Source organism: Myotis daubentonii, chromosome 6, assembly GCF_963259705.1.
Source record: "Myotis daubentonii chromosome 6, mMyoDau2.1, whole genome shotgun sequence".
Taxonomy (NCBI): Eukaryota; Metazoa; Chordata; class Mammalia; order Chiroptera; family Vespertilionidae; genus Myotis; species Myotis daubentonii.
The window spans coordinates 29,989,908-30,009,991 of record NC_081845.1 but is presented as its reverse complement, the minus strand read 5'-3'; the positions used below and the strand labels follow the sequence as shown (position 1 = coordinate 30,009,991).

Below are 20,084 nucleotides of genomic sequence, written 5' to 3'. Positions count from 1 at the left end.
TTGTAGAGGAATGGGCGTTCGCATAGCTCATACAAATGTGGTGGATTCAGCAGCTTGCGATTCTGCTGAGATTTTAGATTTCTTACAAAATGGGAAAATCACCATGGCCTTGAGCATCGATAGACTCTCACTCCCATAAGTATTAACTTGTAGATAAGAAAGCAGTAAACATAGCGCTGAGGTTTTAAAACTTGGCCGCTCAAGCCTCCCAGTTTCTGGAAGTAATTTTGTGTGACATGATACTAAGTAGGGAGGGGAGGAGGGTGGAAGGAAAAGTAGGAAATCAAGCCACACTTTTCCATGGGGTGTTTCAGCTTTTAGAAGTGAGGCATATCTTTGTCTGCGTTGATAGAAAGAACTGCACACAGGCCAGCGCAGTGACTGCAGTTACAAATGGCGTTCTTGCTATGTTTATAGAATCAGATAGCTTCCACTACATGGTCCTCCATCAGAGAGGCTTTTTTTCCCCCTCAGGACTGAAAACTGCTATAATATCCAAGTAGTAATAATTTAGGAGTCATGCCCACAATGTAGGTTTGGGGATCAGCATATGTTAGGTGTTTGTATTTGTATGTTTATTTCCATAAACAAACTTTCTAGTAGAAAGATATCAGTTCCTTCCCTCTCAGATGGCTTCCCATCCATCCAGACCTATCAGATAAAGCCTTATCTAGTCATTGGGAAGGAGACATCTCCTTCCTGATTGGATTGAAATGCAGGAAATGTAATCTGAAATATAGAATTATTAAAAATACCTTTACTGGGTATGCTTGCTATCAACAAGCTCTGCCCTCCAGCTTCTCCTCTTAGTAGTAGCCTTGTCTTTGAAAAACAAAATTGGAATTAAGCAAAGGTGTGTTTTTTGTTGTTGCTTGTTTTGGAGTTTTTGTTGTTTGTTTTGCCTTTTAGTGAGTGGCCTTTCCTTGCTGCTAGAGTCCTCCTCCCCTCATTGTCACTTCACCCTCAGCCCCTCAGTACTTGTTGCCTTTCCCAAAGGATAGTGTTCTTAGTTGTCACCTTTTTTAAAGGTCTGTCATCTGATATCTGCTCAAGGCTGTGAGGTGTTTTCACTTGAGTCAGGGTCTCTGGGAATAACTGCAAATACCCGAGGGCTCCCTGCTTACCACTCGGTGTGAAGCACTCCACTCAGATGAACTCGTTTAATCCTCAAAAGGCTCCTGTGCCATAGGTATGATTATTTCCATTTTACAGGCAAGGAAGTGGAGGCAGGGGGAGACTAAACAGATTGCACTAGGTTTCTAAGTGGCCCCAGGAGGCCCCCGGATTTGAATCTAGGCATTCTGGCGCCATAGCTCCTGCTCGTGACCACATCCCTAAACTAAAACTAAAAATCCTTTAAGGACTTAAAAGTGTGCCTCTGGAATGTTGGAATATGCCACTGTGGCATGTTGATGGAGGGAAATTTTTTTTTTTTTTATTCTGGCATTCCTGAACTCGTATTCCATATATAAATTTCTACTGACACAGTACCAATGTGTGTTTTTTCCATGCCTTGTTTTTTAACCTTTTGATTTTCCCCCGTCTAGGGTTGCTCTACATTTGATGTGGCCTCTGTTTCGCATCTAAAACTCCTCTGTACGTCAGACTTAGCCAGGTTAGTATGCCTCTGCCAGATTGTCTGACTCCTGCCCAGTCTGCTCGCCTGTGGTCAGTGGTGAGTCTGTGTCCCGTTCTCTCTGCGTTAGAGTGGACACCACTGCTGTGTATAAGGGCTTTTGTACCGTTGACTTTTATTTATCATGACTTGCTTACTCGAAACTTTGTGATCCCACTCCCTTACATTTTAAAAAGACGTTTTAGAATTGTTTTATCTTACAAAACAAACAAATCCCAGGGAAAATTTGGGGGTGTTTTCCTCCATGTAGAATCACATTTAGTATGTTACATACATTACAATTCAGAGTTTCTAAGTCATGCTCCTAAGGTTGTAATATGAGGTGATTCTCAGTTTGCATATGTTCTGTCCAAATTTCCTAAAGTTGTGAAATATGTGTTAGGAAATAAGTGCCCCTAAATCCAGTGTTTATTTGAGGGAACTCATGGTTGGCAGGAGTCACAGTTTTATCTCTTATCATTCTCCATACATCTGGAGATTACGATTTGTATTAAACACCTATTTCATAATAGTAATTCCTGCCTTAAATTTCATATTCAGCATTTTGGTTGTCTTTCCCACGTAGCATGCATGTTGTTCTCTGTTTAAGCCCATTGCCTTCTTCACCCTAAAGCAACCCTCCCCTGTTTTGCAGCTTTAGTGCTAACAGTGTTGCTTAACCATAACTCTTGGCCTCTCTCCAAACATTTTTTTTACAAAATGTCCTTGACTGTAATATGCCATAATTTTATTTCTGTTTTAGTGTTCTTTTCTTATATTTCATCTTACACTTGAATTTTTTTCCCCCCTAAGCCTCTCACTAGATAAACTGCTTCCAAATTTATTTTACTCTTGGGGCTGACTTCTAGAAAAGCTATCCACAGCTGCTCCAGTTGGAAAGCCAAAGCAAGGAGAATATTTAGATGGGTGTGTTTAAATTCCTGCTCTCCAGATAATTCCAGTTGAAACTAGTCCACTTCCCCACTAACACATACAAAAAGAAAATTCTAGCAATATCCAAAATGCCAGAATCACTTCTATATGTCACTTGGGTAACTTTATAATACCGGTAAGACCAATTTATGCCGGCCCATTTTTTAATTGGCTGCTTAATAATTTAGAAATCTTTCAAATATATGAAATATAAAACTTAATGCATGCAGGAAACTAGAAATTTCTTTTGTAAGTACATGTTAGGAAATGGAATTAATTGTATTGTGATTATCCACATGAAAGAAAGATTATTGAAGTGAATCAAGAACTTCTACTCTTTCTGTGATAGTGTACTCTGAAACAGGTTAGCATGTTTTTTCCTAATTGTGAACTTAACCCAGTTTGTAAAATCATTCTTGACACTTATTAACAGACACGTCTACTTTGTACGTATACTTTAGACTCTGTCCCAGTCACTGGGCCTCTGTTTGAACATATGGACACACGTACTGTATAATCTTGTAAGAGCTCTGCACAAGGGGAGATGTCACCGTGCAGAGAAGTTCAGAGACCTGCCTCGGGTTGCATACCTGGCCCAGAGTGGAGCCAGTGCTCCACCAGCCATCTTCCTGAGATCGCTCAGGCACTTTTCCCCTTTGCCTTTATGTGTATTCCTGCCCCCCCACCCCCAGCGAGGAAATCACCATGTCACTGATTTCAAGGAGTAAAATGGTTAAATCCAGGAGCATAATCTGTATGTCTCCTGTCTAAGGTCTCTTTCCCCAACACAAGCCTGAGCATACTGCTCTCCTGGTGAAAACCTTGCCGTGATTCTGATTGTGCAGGACTCTTGGTTGCAATTGACAGAAACTAATGGGGCCCTTAAAGGAGTCCAGAGAGCCAAGAACAGGGACATACGTGCTTGCAGAAGGATCACTCTGATAGTAGATTGTGATTAGGATTAGGATGAAGGGGAAACAATCCAAAAACAGACCGAGCAGCCAGTAGGGATCTCAGTCTCTTTGCACTGACCTAACTTGACTCCGAGCTCTTTACTCACTAGGCTGGTAGTAGGTTTAAAGGAAACCCCATGAAAATTGAGTTTTGGCCAATAGAGTGGGCGTATCTTCCCACCGTCCCTCACCCTCACCCTCACCCCCATCTAGTTTTGGGGTACCACAGATTGGAAAGTAGTGGTTCCCATGTTAGGTGGTGGGGGTTGGGGATGGGCCATGTGAGTGTTCATTAACTGCCTCCTCTTCCCCCTTCCCTCCTGGGACACATGTGTCTGGTGTGAGAAGGGAGGCAAGTGTCCACAGAGGCCAGACCCTTGTGAGGCCAGAGTGGCCCATGCTCCGGTTGCTGCCATTTTCCTAACATCTGCCTGCTGATGTTCCCTGCTTGCTTAACGCACCCTTGCTTCCATGGTCCCTGCTTGCAAGTTCTCTTTTTGGGTGCGATTTAATACAAACTACTCAGCTTCCTAAAAACCAAAGCGGAGGGGGCACCATCTTGGCACATTCTGCATCCACACTGGGGCATGTGGTTCCCAGGCAGGTCCTCCTCTCCCAGGTCCGACTCCCCCCTGGACATGGACCCCACATGCTGGGCAGACTTAGTGGGTGCCTGTGTGGCAGGAAGATGGGGTTCCCTGGTGACTGACTCTTGTACATTGAAGTTCTTCTTCCTGCCCAAGCTCTGTTCTAAAAGTCCTGGTCTCTGAACAGTGGCTGCCATGTCGTGAGTCCTCTCCAGTTTTCAGTGGGGCCCTCGTAAGCCTCATCCGAAGGGCTCACTTCGCCATAAACTAAAAGGGCTTTGCTTTGAGGACATGACTGACCTCAAAGTCTGGACCCTCTTAGACATTTCATTTGGTGCCATGAGTACCTACAGTTACTGCCACATCTGTGGTTCAACAAATTTGTCACATTAAGGATTCATATCCTTTCTCTTGGGGTGGGAATCGCCTCTCCCCAAAGCTACCTCATTTCCAGCACACTGTCATTTCTACCTTCTGAAAGCCCACGGCCCCAGTCCCCGTCCCAGCATGCGGGGCTGGGGACACAAGCAAGCTTGGGGAGCTGGCTGTCCTGTGCCTCAGCATGGCACACTGGCCTCTCCTCTTCCTGGTTGACTTCCCAGTTGTCGTTAGTTTCTTTGGTTTTTAAGCAATTTGGAGTTTAAGTTAAAGGCCTCAATGATAACTTTCTTTGCCTCTCCCTTCCTAGGTATTTGCATAGGAGTCAGAGGAGTTAATCCTGTGAGTAGAGTCTTAACATCTGCTTCTTTCCTTCCTTCTCTATCTGCCCCCTGGGGTTTCTAAAGCGCTGGCCGGTCCAAGCTTCTCTCTGCAACAGGGCGGAGGCCTTCTTTGCAAAGAAGTCTGGCTCCGGTTATGGGCAGCGAGTCCAGAGCACAGATGTGCACTAGCCTAAGTCTTAGCACCTGGTTGAGGCACCCGGGAGTCTCTGTGTCTGGCTCCCCAACTTCAAGTATGCAGGAAGTATCCCCTCCTTTATTCCCCATAACGACCTCAATTCACACTCCAGCCCCCACCTGGCCAACTGCTAGGGAAAGTTCAGGATAGTCATTTTTAGGTGCTCCCCTTCCCTCCTAGGGTATGGCCTAGAACCTGGAGATTTCCCCATACCTGATAGGCCAGGGACTTGCCTCTGGCCTTTGGCACATCACAGCCCTGGTCTCCTGAAGCCTCAGGGACACCAGTGGAGCTGAAAATGCTCCTCTTCCTCCCCAGGCCCGGGGCAGGAGAAAGGAGGGAAAGTGTCTTCTTCTTACCTTCTTTCCCACCCTCACCTTCTCCCCACTAGACATTGGGCAGAATCTCCTCATTGGGTTCAGATGTTTAAAACAGACTGCTTCTGCCATCATCTGGGCTAACACACAGAGGTTTACAAAGCCTGTCGCCTGTTAGAGCTAGAAAGGAAAACCGAGCTAGAAAGGAAAACTGTGGGCAGGACAAGGTGAAGTCCCAGAGCTGTCCGCCCGACAGGAAGGGCAAACATCGCCCACACAGTGGCAGCCCTGGACACAAAGAGAAGGGAACAGATTGAGAGACTAGGAGCTCACAGATCTGAGAGCTCAGCTTAGTCAGAGAGAAAACCTAATGTGACTCCAGACGTTGACCCTGGAGAGGCTGGGAAGTGACACGGTGGAGAGACTGATTAGTAACGTAGACACTCACGTCACACCACCTTAGCTGCTGGCTGGGCAGCTTAGTACAACTTCTAAGCCTCAGTTTTCCCAAAAATAAAATGGGGTTAATACCTCCTACTCGTATGGTTGTTGAGGGCATTTAGTAAAGTGATGAAAACAATGGCCATCACCCTGTGAGCATCCAATACATGTTAGCTGTTATTGCATAGTTGGCGCCAGTGGCTGAAATCTGTAATTTTGGAAGAAGAGCCGCGAGTCTAGAGTTAGCCCTGCGTGGAGCCCCTGCTCTAGAACAGGTGACCTTCCGGGCGCACTGCGGGACATCGAGGTGAGAGGTAGGTAGGTGGGTTTGTCTGGAATTTGAAAGTTTAGAATTGAAGGTAGATATTTGCGAGGCCTGTGACCTCCAGGAGTAGTTGAAACTTTGGGTTATGAACAAGGTCCCCCAGGGACTGTGAGAAAAGGTAGAGGGCCAGGTCTGTTCACATTTCTGGTGACACTTTGCAGCATGTTCCTCTGTGTGGTGGGAATGTGAATATCCCTCTGAGGGTCTTCACTTCAGAGACACAGTCTTGCTGTCCACTGTGGTCCGCCTCACTGAAATAAGGTTTTGTTGTCTGCAGTCTACTCTATAGGGTCGGCTCCTTTCCATTGGGAATTATGGGCTTTAGGAAATAAAATAAAAAACTTAGTTGACAGGCTTTTCAGAAACAAGTCTTGTCCGTCATCTGCCTAGATGAGTGTTTCATGGAAAACCAAGGCAGAATCCCCAGTGTTTGGGGCTTGCCCAGTTCTTTCCCACTCAAATCATTAGAAATAAAAAACAAAGTCAATCTGAAGAATTTGCTGAAGCAAAATCAGGAGTAGCTAGAAGTGAATGAGCTGAAACTGGAGGGAAATCCCTTTGTTCAATTCGGGTTTCAGTGAATGCTCAGCAGGCAGTTAAACCAGTTCATTAACAGAAAAGACGTGTTCTTAAGCTGCTCTCAGCAGTAAATGCCTAGAAAAACATATTGTGACAACCGAAAAGTACATTCCAGAAGTCATAGATTCATGAAACTGTAGTTTTTGTCATCAATGAAGAAACAGATCATTTACCCACAAATATTTTCCCATTTATTTAAAACCATTAACTAGGACTAATCTGGCTGCTGTGTGCCAGTCCTCATTCCTAGAAAAATGTGATTTTTCTTCCCCTAGGGAGCTCAGAAACATTTGTATTTAGGAATGTTGAATGTTAGAGGTTCGTTGTTTTTTTTTCTTACCATGACCACTTTTTAATCTAATTGACATATTAAAACCTTTTTCTCTGATTTTGAAATCTAAATTCAGACCTGGAAAGCAGTCTGCAAGTAGCATCCCGTCAGCCTTAGATGTGTTCTTTTTCTGAACTGTCTCTCCTCTGCTGTGTTCAATTGTCCTCTGCCGCCCAGGATCCCCCCAGGGCCGTGCGTGCTGTCAGGTTCTCCGTGACATTGTTAACTATGTAACGTTCGGCCGGTGCTGAGACGGCAGGTGGGAAAGGCCAGGGACTTGATCTCCTCCCAGCCAGGGTTCTCCGCTTTCACTAGGGCTGCTCCCATTGAACAGCTCAAGAATAAGCTCCTGTGTGAGCCCTCGGAGGCCGAGGAGTATTGTTGAATTCAGAAAGGAATCGCTTTCTCATAGTGATCATTTGAATATTTTGACAATGAAGCTAAGCTACTCCGCTGCTTGGTTTGCGTACTTCGTGTCACGTGCCCCCTGCCGAGGGAAGCAGAAGCGCGCCTCGCCTCCCTGGATGCATAAAGCAGTATTGTCTGTGGTGAGACGGGTGGGAGCAAAGGAAGAATCATCCAGAAGAATTTCACTCTCATGTTTTCTAAAGCCCTTAAAAAAAGATGTAATCCAGGCCTTTGGAGACCATGATAAATGTTGAGTATTTTCAGAGGAGAGACGGACCATGAAGATGATTTGTGAAGTGTTTATACATGCAAAGTGAGGAATACACTTAAAACAAATTCTCTGGATGATTCAGACAACCTACTCACCTCCACTTTTTTCCTGACTTGTGACAGGTTATTTTAAAGATTTAGTTGTCTACAATGGCCTGCATTTTTCTGATTTTAACTAAAAAGGATGTTTTCATGCAAAATAAACAGCTTTTTTTTTTTTATCAAATTAAGAGGCAACCAAGTGAAAAAATCAGTTAGGTGATCTCTAATTGGCTTTGTTTCATAATATATTTACCTTTGTACTGGGCAAGAAAATCCTGAAAAGCTTTTCACCTAAGAGGATCAACGGGTTGGAAGAGTCTTAGTTGGAAGAAGCCAAGCTTTATAATTAATTGGTGAACAGAGATACCGGTTTTTAGATGTTCATCAGGGATCAGTAGTACAAAGCCGGCTGCAGCCTGGGCCCTGAAGACTTGGTAAAAACATGAATCCCAGGGCCCTAGTGACGCTGTGCCAGCCTGTGCCAAAGATTTCCCCGGCATTCTAACACATAGCCAGGTTTGCTGACCACCGAATTGTCTATTCAGATAGGAGCCTTCAGCCCATTTGATAAATCTAGACGTTTATATAAAGCTTTTGTTAGAAATGAATGCCTACTAGTTATTACTGACTTTTTCCAGTTCATCATTTGTTTCAGGTTTTGTTATTGCATAGATTTGCATGCCTGTTTTATGGTATTCTAACACCGTTGATTTAAAAAAAAAAATACCATTTCCTCTCAGTGCTATTTTGAATATTTTTATGTAAGCAATTGCATGAGTTTTTTTGTTTTTTGTTTTTTCTTCTACTTGCAGAAAGCAGGGGAAGATTTCAGGGTTTTTTTAATCCAGTTGTAAGTAGGACAAAGGATATAATGGAAATACTTAAAGGTCTTCTTGGGCAAGATTATATGAAATACTGAAAATCTTCTAAGTTGCAACATTGTGAACTTTATGACACTGTTTAAATATATCAGATGACACACATGTTTTAAGGCTTTTGCCATGTGGTATTTCTGAGATATTTTAAAGTTAAGGGTGGTAGATCAATTGAGGCCTTGAGGGTTTTAAAGTTTAAAATTGATGGATCCTTTGTTAAAATGCATGGAAAATGTTAAAAAGCAGTAGAACATGTCCTCCGCATGTCATCAGTTGAGTGTGTGGTGTGGGCTCTCGGAGGGAGGCTCCCTTGGTGTGGGGGTGGGGGGATGTTTCCCCAGCTTCCTTCACTGACGACCTGCGAGATCTCTCCTCACAGGTGTGACTCCTCACACACTTCGGAGAGGACCTCACGACCGCCTGAACGCTGACACCCAGCAGGTATGCAAGTGACCGTCGCTTTTAAACGTTATTTCTGTGTGGGCGTGTCTATTGATAACTGCTTGGAAACACATAGTAAAATTAGTCAAGGACATGCGGGAGGTTCAAGGGGTTTTAGTAGAGAATAAAAAGACATTTCCCTTTCAAATCACAAAAGTAATCTTAGGACAGACTTCTTGACCTTTTCTTTTCGTACACTCTGTATTTCAGGGAATCAGAGGATGCAATTAGCAACTTTTCACACCCACACCCTCTGTTGTCTGCCCCTCCCCGCCCTACACACACACACACACACACACACACACACACACACGCACGCGCGCGCGCGCGCGCACACACACACACATTCCCCGTAGCACCTGCAGATCCATGGCATTTCTGCTGGCAACCCTGTCAGTTCCGAAGCTTTAGGGCTGCCCCGTCTACATCCTAACTTGTGCACATGAGAGGATGTGTAAAGGTTGCCCTCCCCTTTGTGGAAGATGTTGACTGATAAGCCAGAGGAAGATGCTGGCCGCATTCCAGTAGTGCTAGGACTCCAGAATCATAATCATCGGTGCCTGTGGGTAAAGAACTTCAGTCTCTGAACCTCAGTTTCCTCACCTGTTAGATGGGGATGAAAGTGACTTTCTGCCCCTTTCACAGGGCTGGCTGATGGAAATTATTAGACAGAATAGCACGAGAGGGCTTTATGAGCTCAACTGAGTTATTCTTTTACTAAATATTATTTAGGTTCCCTTTGAAATATAATGTTCTTACTAAATAATATTTTGATTTATTGGCCAAGAAATTGGAATCCATACCAACATGCCAGTATATCTACTAGCAGCCAAGAAAGGCACTAGCAGTTCTAATGAGGCGGGGCTCAGGGAATCTTGCCTTTGTATCTTCTGTTCCCATGTGATTGACATTAGAAGACTGTGCATGATGACCAGTAGGATCCTGGAGTGTGTCTGCCCAGTAGTTGGTGGTGGGTCTGTGGGCTGAGGACAGGTAAGGGGCAGCTAACACACTGGGCAGGAGACACAGGCACAGAGTGGGACAAGCTCAGGCAGGACGGACTGTGCAGTCGCTCGGGGAGCAGGAAAGGAAGCCCAACTTGAAGCATCTCTATAGGCTACTGGGAAGGAGCAGCAAGCATGCGGCCACGGGAAATTGGGGCTTATTGTGAGCAGGGTGCCCGGCCTCCAGGGCGACTGGAGCACAGAACGGCACATTGAAGCTGCCTGCTATGGGCTGTGGGATGGACCACACATGTGGATTGGGAGACAGCTACTCAGAGAGTACGCATTCCTCCCATTGAACTGGGTATAATTGTAATGGTTTGTTAAACAAACAAAGGACCCAGAGCTGTGAATGGGGGAGAGAAAAGACCTAAGGTGAAAAGGAGAGGAGGCCCTCGCGCCAGTGTCCCGCATTTTAAGCTTTCTCCCCCATTTCCTGGGCATTCCTCTCCCCTTTCAGAGCAGCCAGAGCAGGAACTTGGAAAAGCGGCCTTGTCCCTCTAGTGTCATTTCCTTTGAAGATGGAAACCTGATGAAATGTTTACCATCTTCAAAAGAAAAAATGAAAAACGGGGGTCATCCTAAAGGATAAATATTTACATTTATATCCTAAATGTGAAGCTTTTCATATTTGGAATTATTTCTGGAAGAACAGTTTGCTTTGCATCATTTGAACGGACGGACGTGACATGGGAAGGCAAAGGGAAAACTCTCAGTGTAGCTTTGTGTCCAAGGAACAAGCCTGTGGGCTTCCGCAGGAGGCTAGAGCCTGGCCGGCAGCAACTCCACTCTTCCTTCTTACTCTGTACAGAGTTGATAGGAAAGTGAGTTCTGGATGCTCATCCATTGAATAAGCTTGAGAAACCAGAGTGTTAAGTTGTCATTTAAAATTGCCAATTACATTCGTGTCCATTTGGGTAATCAGATTTGGTCTCAGGCTCATCTTGTCAAAAAAGACCATGGAGAGTTTCAGAACAGTACTTTTCACTGGGCTGTGCCCTGGGGTAAGGAGGGGGAGGAGCTGTTTTCTCCTGTAAAGCAATCTGTTGATGAACCATCATCACTTTCCCGGCTCCCAGTTCCCAATAGAGTAACCCCAGATTCCTCTCCTGGTGTGCGGCCCCTTGGTGTTTGGGCACAGCCCCTTCTCCAGCCTCCCCCTCACACTCACACCTGCCGACCAGCCAGACTGAACCCCGGGATCCCTGCTGCCCCGTGCTGCTTTGTGTCTCTGTTTTTTTATGTTCTACTGTCTGCCCGAAATGCATGCCTCCCTTTTGTCCACCTGGTAAACTCCTAATGAGCCTAAGTACTGGTTTTAACATTTAGAAAATACAGATAATCAAAAAGGAAAAACAAAGAGACGGTATCTCTAACTCCACCCCCAGAGATACTTTGCTGACCACAGTTTTCTCTGCTCTTTCATGCCTTTTTATTGGTTTCACAGTGGTTCTCAACCTTCCTAATGCCGCGGCCCTTTAATACAGTTCCTCGTGTTGTGGTGACCCCCAATTTCATTATTACAAATTGAACATAATTAAAGCATAGTGATTAATCACAGAAACAATATGTAATTATTTATGTGTTTTCCGATGGTCTTAGGCGACCCCTGTGAAAGGGTTGTTCGAGCCCCAAAGGGTCGCGACCCACAGGTTGAGAACCGCTGGTTTAGAGGCACTGTTGCTTTAGGATCAAACAGTCCACCTCTCGTGAGCACCCTTCCCAGATCTCATAGCTTTCAAGTTTCCTTCGAGGGATGTTTGACTATTGAACCTGGCTTCCCGTCACCGATGTGACTAGTCTGCTTTTCTTGTTTCTTTTCTCAGTTGCGCCTTTACCCTCACACACTTCCTGGGAAGGACCAGGCCTTTCTTTCCCCCAGAATGCTAACCGTATTTGGACAATAGCCCTGCTGCTAATTAGGTAGTTTTGGTTCCTCAGTGCCCTGCTCTGAAAGTCCCAGGAAGAGAGAGCAGGGCTGTCAGCTATAGAAGCCTCCCCTCAAAGGGCCTGGAGGCCGGTGGCTGAGGGTTTGTTGGGGGAGGAGGGGGGTTATTTTCAGCTGTCACAAAGGAATAGTCCCCATCACTGACTTTAATGACTAGAAAATCTTCTCCTAATTCCCAAGGCTCTTATCTGGGTTTGGGGAAGGCTCTCTGTCCCTCACCCCCACCATGCTACCCAGAGTTCATTTATGGTCTTCTTAGAGCAGGCCCGCTCCATTTCAGCAGCACCAGCCCCGGGCTCCACACGCGCTGCTTGGGCAGCACACACACACCTAGCTTGCTTGTTTGTAGACATTTGATATTCCTTCTTAAATGTTTATATTGAGAAATACACTGTATGTGGTGGGGAGAGGTGGCCTGTGGAAGATTTAAGAATCTGTAAAAAGGCTCCTGCTCTCTCTCCCCGCCCCCTCCCCAAGCACGCCTGCTCAGATATTCTTTTTGCGTGGACTCGCCCAAGCTCCAAGGGCCCTTCTTTTGCTGTAACGTGTTTCTGGAGCCCATTTCTTCTACAGCTCACTTCTACCTTTGTAACTTTCTAAATAAACTTTCTGATAATTTGAAAGAAAAGAAAAAAGAATCTGTAAACATGCTTCCCTCCTTCCTGCTGGGTGGATTATGTTGAACTGAAGGACCCATCCTGGGGAAGCACTCGGCCTGTCCGGGGACGCCCAGCTGTGCAGACCCTGTGCGGGCCGCCTGCCTCACTCTGTGCGGGAGGGAAGGCTGCGTGCTTACAGACCTCTTCCAGTAAAGCACGCTTGCGGTGAAGGTCCTGACTCAGGCATCCTTTCGCCTTGGTAGTGGGGCTTCTCTTCGTCTGCTGGGGCTCTTTGAGGCTCATTTCCTGGGCTTCTGCCTCTTCCATTGCTCCTTAGGGCTTTCTTCATTCCAGCTGAGATAGTTCTGTTGGCATTGTCTGCCTGCTTCTACCTCTGTCCTTCCCTCCGTCCTCACCTTGACTATTACATAGGTTACGCATTATTTTCAATCCGCTCAACATCTTATAACAAAGAGAGGCTCCCACCTGTAAAAAGCCGACCTTCCTTCAGAAGAGTGGGCAACCAAACAGGGATTTTTGAGCTTCTGGGGTCTTGTTGTATACTATCGCCAGTTAGAAATGATGTTCGGACATCTTATTACGTGTTGTTTTTAAATGTAAACTTAATTCTCATTTTGCTTATTTTTATCACCGTTGACCTGTCACTACACCGTCCTACCCAAGAGGAACTGGGGAATTTGGAGGCAGAAGTCCTCTGTTCTTGGAGTCTCTGAGAATAACATGTCCCCACAAGCCTACTTCCACCCTGCTCCACAGTGCAGAGCAGATATCCTCAGGCAGCTCCGTCTAGCTGCAGCCTGCCACAAAGAAAACAAACCCCTCCTCACCCCCAGGACAACCCACTCTACCAAACCACTCTGGGTTGATCATGTGAGCTTACTCACAGCCTCTGAGGCCACCCATGGAGAGCTCAGTAATGTATACAGTCACTTATAGAAACAAGATTCACAATGGTCCTACTCCCCAGAATCCAGAGGGGGTCGGAGTGTCATTTGCTCTATTTGGCCAGAAGAGCATCTCAGCTCCTCCTTCCTGCTGTAGGTCTCCTTGTTGGCCTGGGTCATAGGCACCATTAAGCTCAACACATCAGAAACTGAACTTGGAACTCCAGTGCTTTGCTGGATTTTTCTTCTGGTGCTCATCCTTCCTTCCTTGTCTGACAATCCTGTCACCTCTTTTCGCTGGCCTAACCTAAGTCCTATCTAACTATTCTGTTTACAAAGTGTCTTTTCAGCCTGCTCTCTCTTCCTTTTTGGGCCACGGTTATCTCTTCTGAGAGGTGGCAGAAGCCAAAGTGGTTTCCCTACCCCTGGTCCCACCACTCCAGTATATCTTACACAGCCCTGCTAGAGTTACTGTTAAAAAGTAGAATCTGACAAGTCTGTTGCTTGGAATGGATTCCTGTTGCCCAGCCCCCTGGTCGTCAGTATTGGCTCAAGGATGATTTGGCTCCTCTGTCTTCTGGTTCTTTGAGGCTTAGAGTTCTGAGCTTAGGCCTTTCCCATTGCTTCTCATTCCACTGAGACAGTGTTTTGTTGGCATTCTCTTCTATCTCTTCTCTCCCCACCTGCCTCACTCCACCTCCACATAAATGCAGAGTTAGTGGCTAGCCTTTACTAAATAGGCTATTCATCTACTAACATATTACAACAAAAAGCCTACCTTCTCCTAGTGGGATGGAGCCATATATCACTGTCCCTTTGTGATGGGTCTTTCCCTCTCTCTCCAGCCTGCTTTTTTGTATTTGTTTTGTGTCACTTTTTCTTCTGCTTTCTGGTGATCCTCTGTTGCCTACTGATTTTGAGAGTGGAACCACTAAAAGCCATGGAAGCTTTGTATGTTTAGACAGGGCTTGTCAATGAGGGCTTTGCTTTAGGTGATATAGGTAAACCCTGGGACTGTCATCTGTCCTTGATGTTAGCTCTTTCCTCTTGGGCTTCCCCAGAGAAGACTCCTTCAGGCACCTGCCATGGAGGACGAGGTCCTGGTTGCCAGTGTCCCGTTAGCCAAATGGAGGAGGTATACAAACTCCACTTAATCATTCCGTTTCAGCCGTGCACCCCCATCCCGTGCCCGCCCTTGGGGCTGCGGCTTCACTACCAGACTTCCATGCCTTTCACTCTACTTTCATGCCCACTTTCACCCCCACTTCCAGAGGTACCTAGTGCCCAAATTTCCGAGACTTATGATGGCTTCTGAGGGTAAGTCAGGTTGCTTCATGGCTTTCCATGACCTGCTCAGCTGCATACTTTTATTCTGTTGGCCATCTTGACTCACAGATGTTACTCACACTGCTTGTAAGTGGAAGGTACTCTGTGCTTTTTCAGTTTTCCAAGTTTAATGCATACATCTGATGTTCTAAAGCTGTGCTGTAATCAACAAGACAGCTTCCTTATTAATTTTCTCTCTGAATAGTAGATAAATAATTCATTTCAGCTCTTGCTTATTTTAGGCCTCATTTCTAAGAAAATAAGAGCGTAGCCCTGGGTTAGTTAACCAAATTAAGCCTCTCAAGGTTGCAGGCTGTGGAGGGACGGAGGTGGTGAAGTGTGGGGCAGTGTCCCCCAGGGCAAAATAGAGGGGTGGAGTCGGTAGGTGTTCCCACCAACAAGCACAAATGAGGGCATGTTGTTTCAACGATAGGAGGGTCAGTGTCCCCCAGGTGGTTGAATAAATAATTCTGGAGGGAACATAGAAGGGCCTTTGGTGAAGGCAGGGCTTGCCAAACCCATTTTTCTCTTTCTAATTTCTCTGTGGTTTTAGTGATCTCATTTTATGTTCACCACAACCACTGGCGTCTCACCTGGGTGATTACTGTCACTTCCTCAGTGATCTCCCAGTTTCACTCACTCACCACGTGGAAAAGGAGCTCATTCCTCTGCTGGGGAGTGACCAGGAAGAGGAAGAGTTTGCCATGTGGACAAGGAGTGGCAGGGCATTCCTGGATGGGGCATAGCGTGGAAAGCAGAGAACCATGAGAGAATGGGGCACATTGAGGAAATAGCAAGTGGGTTGATCTTAGGCCTTGGTTGCCTTTGGGCCACTGTGGGAGAGAGGTCTGCAGACAGCAGGGCCATAGGCCTTATGGATCCAGCTTAAGGGCTCATCCCAGGCAAGAGCCTTCTTCCAAATGATGTGTCAGCTCAGGTGTTAGGGGATTTTAATGATAATGTCTTAGTTCTTTATTGGAGAATAATATATAAAAAATATTTTTAAAGATGCTGACAAATGAACCCTATGATTTTGAGGGAAGGTGGGCCTATCTTACATGATCAGATCTGTTAGATTATCACTTCTATCCATGTTTGATAGGACATTTGTACAACTGGTTTACTGCTTGAATTTCAAAAGAATATTATAGAAACTTTTTTTTAAAACCTCACCTGAGGACATACTATTATTGATTCTAGAGAGAGAAAGGGAGAGGGAGAGAGAGGGAAACATCGATGTGAGAGAGGAACATTGATGGGCTGCCTCTCAACTTGCCTAACCAGGGAACCCGTGACCCCTCAGTGGACAGAACAATGCTCCAACCAACTGAGCCGCCTGGCCAGGAAAGAATCTTTATTATTAACCTAAAAAAATGCAGTGACTGAGACACAAAATATGTGTCCCATGGTTTAGGAAATAGTATCAGTGACTTTGTGAAGAGTCAAACTGAATTGATAGCACAAAGAGGGATGGTCTCTTTTTCCATCTAAGTCAATGCTTCTTGTTTAAGAAAAAAACAGAAGCTTATTAGAGGCCCTTTTTTAAATTGGCCTGAACACATTGATATAAAACAATCCTTGTTTGGGGAGTATGAAAGAGGGAAACGTTTGGAGTAGAACTTTCTTATCTACAAGGAATGGCTGGTGAATGGCGTAAAAAAAAAAAAAAAAAAAAGCTTAGACTATTCAAGTTGGAAGACTAAAAATGGCAATTCCGTTTCCTCTCAGAAACAGGCCTTGCATTGTGTCAGTGGGGACAATGGAAATAGAAGCCAGAAGTCACGGTTTATTTTGAGGTTGTTGTAAAACATTTGTCCCCCATGGGATGACTGGGGACGCCCCGGAGCTACAGTTGTGCTCTGACCTCTCCCTCTGCCGTATACCATGAGCCCTCAGGGAATACAGGCCTTCCTTGCTATTGCCATATATATATATATATATATATATATATATATATATATATATATATATATATATATATATGTTCTTATTCCAATCTGATCCTCTCTCATCCCTAAAATAATCAACATGAACAGAATGAAGCAGATGGCACAAGCCTTCTTTGGCATACTGGCAGATCTGTATCACTCCGTATTTTTAGAATCAAGGGGTTGGAAATTATGTCCTGAGATGTTTTGGAGGAAGACTTACTATCTTTCTATGGTGACAGGTGTTGAAATATTACCATACCGAAGACTCACAGGCAATCTGTGCGTTGAGTCTCAGAACAGACTAATTATGGTCAAGACCCTCCCTTTGTCGTTCTCTGTCAGGATTGTTGGGCGTTTGCCAGGTAATAGAAAGATACTCACAAGTCTGTTTTAAGGATGTGACCATAAAGCGCATCAGGTTTCAACCAAAGACGGGAATCCGCAACAGCCAGAGAGCTCTGGTCAAGTATGTGGTGATGGGATATGTTGTGTTATCTTCAAGGTTTATTTTTTAAAAATAGCTGAGCTTTGATCCCTGGCCACAGTGAATTTATAGTCTGTTGGGAAAGATTATTTTTATAGACGTTTGTGATTATATCATGAAAACCGTGCAAATGTTTATATTTGAAGGTCCATATTTAATGAAATACACAGCTACAGTGAATGAAATAACTATCTGTGAATTTGAATTCAACCTCAAAAAATAATTTCCTGAAGAGATTAAAGAATGTTTACTATCATATAATTAATCCAGTTCAACATCTGAGGACTAACTTTTCACCTATCGCGGGGCTAGGTGTATTTAACACAGAGATCTAAAACTCAGAAAGATAAGTGTCTTGGGAATGAGATAAGTTAAATAAGGATAAAAACGTTTAACTGGCTTAACGTTTTCTAGTTCTTTGGGAGGGAGTTCAATGGGGGAGAGAGTTGGAGGAAATGCCTCACTTTTAAATAAAATGTGGCCATGTCTGAAACTCCCTGATTACGTACTTTGAAGGCCCAAGAGAAATGCAGGTAATGATGTCCATGACTGTTGGACTTCTGAATCTAGGGAAGTGGCTGGAGATTGGATCTGGGAAAACTTGATTAATGCCAAAGGGCAGACACCTTTTTATTTTTAAATGAAGAAAAAAATTTTCATTTGTATTCTTGATATGTTGGTAAGCAGTCAGTCAACCTTGCTATCTTTTGCGAAACAAAAGAATGCAGGCTAATTTTTACTTGCACCCTCATATGTCCTTTCTATATGCGTAGACATATGTGTTATTCAGACTACCAGCCCCCCAAGTAGGAATAATGGATGGTGAATTATACGTAGGGAGAGAACATGGCTTTTTCCCATTATTTCCATAGCTGGGTGGTTAGAACCATGCGCCAGCTGATGGTTTCTTCACGGATCCCATAGATTTGTACAGTGTTCTTAGATCACAGCGTGCTTGCGGAGCCATCTTGTTTTAGTTGGCTGTTCCCAACGGCCCATGCATCAGGGGGCGATCACAAATGAGGGACCCGAAACTCAGGACACAGCTAACAAGTGGCTTAGCTGGAATCTGAATGGGGAATCTTCCTGCTGTATTTGTAAAGTACGTGACTAGATAGATCTACATGAACTCCTCCTTTGCTTCAGGGGAACACCGGAGGGTCATCTCTTTGACGGTGAAGCTAAGAGCCAGCCTGTGCTGCCCAGTCCATCAGCCGTCAGCCTCACGTGGCTCCTTAACTAAACATTTCCGTTTCTCAGTGTCACATTTTGAGTGTTCAGTAGTCATCATATATGTGACTTTCCTATCATCACAGAGAGTTCTATTGGACATGCTGGGCATCTTTCATAAAGCTAGAGTTGGGGAGAAGCTGAAGAAAGTGTGTATAAGCAGGGGATTGGTAGGCGAGAGAATTATGAAATCCTCACCCCAAACCAGCTCCTTCTGGGTGACTAGTGCTACTTTGGGTTCAGGTAAAATGAACTTCACACTTCGTATTGTGTGCACATTTTAATCTTTTTGACAGACTTGGGAAGAACCCAGAGCAGTTTCGAGTGAATGAGTTGAGCATATTTCAGCTCTCTGCCTTTTATAGCTGGGCCAGTGTGAGCCAGACTTAGGCTGGAAAAGTAGACGCATCATGAGACCTGGCAGCGAGAACTCGGCCACACAGGGTAGGATTCCTGGAAGGAATTACTTTGTGGCCAGGGTTGTTGGGGACGCCTCAAAGCAGGGCCTCAGGCATGAACTGGGTTACTGTGAGGGAACAGGGAGTTGGGGAGATGGATTTGGACAGGGGTTCAGGGCAAGTCACCACACTGAGTCACAGAGGAGCAAGGTGTGTGCGAGCTGCCCTCAGAAAGAAGATTTGGTGCCAAGATGCTGGCTTTGGCTCAGTGCCGAAGCTCTGATTCAGAGTGTGCGTGTCAGTCCTGAGGGTTCCCAGCAGGTGTGGCGGGGTGGGAGGGTGTCAACCGGGTGCCGGCTCCTGTGAACTCGGTCCAGACACTAAACATCTGAGCTAGTGGATGAGGAACACAGGAGTTTGCCGCGATTTGGGCCACTAGAAAAGGAACGTATGTTTTGCCTGTGAACATGTGCTGTGGGCTGATCTAGTTAAAGAAGCTCGAACTGTTACAATAAAGTTTCATCTAGTTAGAGACTCTAGCTTTCCGACCAGAAAGTAACTGAAAAGGTAAAGATGAACTTTCTATAATACAGAGCAACTCTAAAGACTTGGCAGTAAATGAATGGCTGCAGGACACAGACTCCTGGAAGACCTGCAGTGATTGGTCAATTGGCCATGAGTGCTCTGCTTACTTGACAAAGTACAGAAAGCGCAGGCCTGTGTACAAAAGTTCCTCTGGTGTTTAATGCCAGCATATAGCTAATTGGCACTTGAGGGGTTAGTGTCTCTCCTCTGCTCCCCCCTGCCCATCCCCCTCCCCAGAGTTACTCTCCAGGACTCTGGGTAGCCAGAGTTGTACTATGTTGTTTGTGGCACTGTCTCAGGCTCTTGGGCTCCTCAGATGATGACCAGTTGGTAGGAAAAGAAGAACCTGGTTTTGGTGCTTGGGTTGGAAGGGTGGTAATCATTTGGGTTCTCCTGGAAGTGGCTGACCAACGGGATGAGGCTGGGGAATGAGGAAAGGCCCCGTAAACAAAAGGGGGAGAGACTAGTAGAAACAGCTTACAAGAGGGTGGTGTTTACACATTTCAGTGCAGCCCAAGCTTTCCCCCAAACCATCCTCAGTGTTGTTTCCTGGGAACAGTGTGTCCCCGCTCCAGAGGCTCACCAGTGACTTGAACTCTCTGTATTCACATCTTGTTTCCATCTGAGAGTAGAGTCCTTTTGCACGGTAACCTTATAAGC

General features: G+C 45.2%; 1 protein-coding gene across 8 annotated transcripts in view; it reads left to right on the top strand.

Moving 5' to 3' along the window:
* The window catches only part of PLAGL1 (PLAG1 like zinc finger 1), a 50,825-nt gene that overhangs the window by 22,542 nt on the left and 8,199 nt on the right, over positions 1-20,084 (top strand). The window contains exons 4-7 of one of the 8 annotated variants that reach the window (XM_059700570.1): positions 1,548-1,615; positions 4,777-4,808; positions 8,953-9,014; positions 18,738-18,885. The gene's annotated coding sequence lies outside the window, so the exon portion shown is untranslated. Of the gene's footprint in view, positions 1-1,547; positions 1,676-4,776; positions 4,809-5,931; positions 6,058-6,086; positions 9,015-18,737; positions 18,886-20,084 lie in introns of those variants that run through there. The other 7 variants (XM_059700569.1, XM_059700568.1, XM_059700572.1 and 4 more) reach the window with 7 other exon arrangements.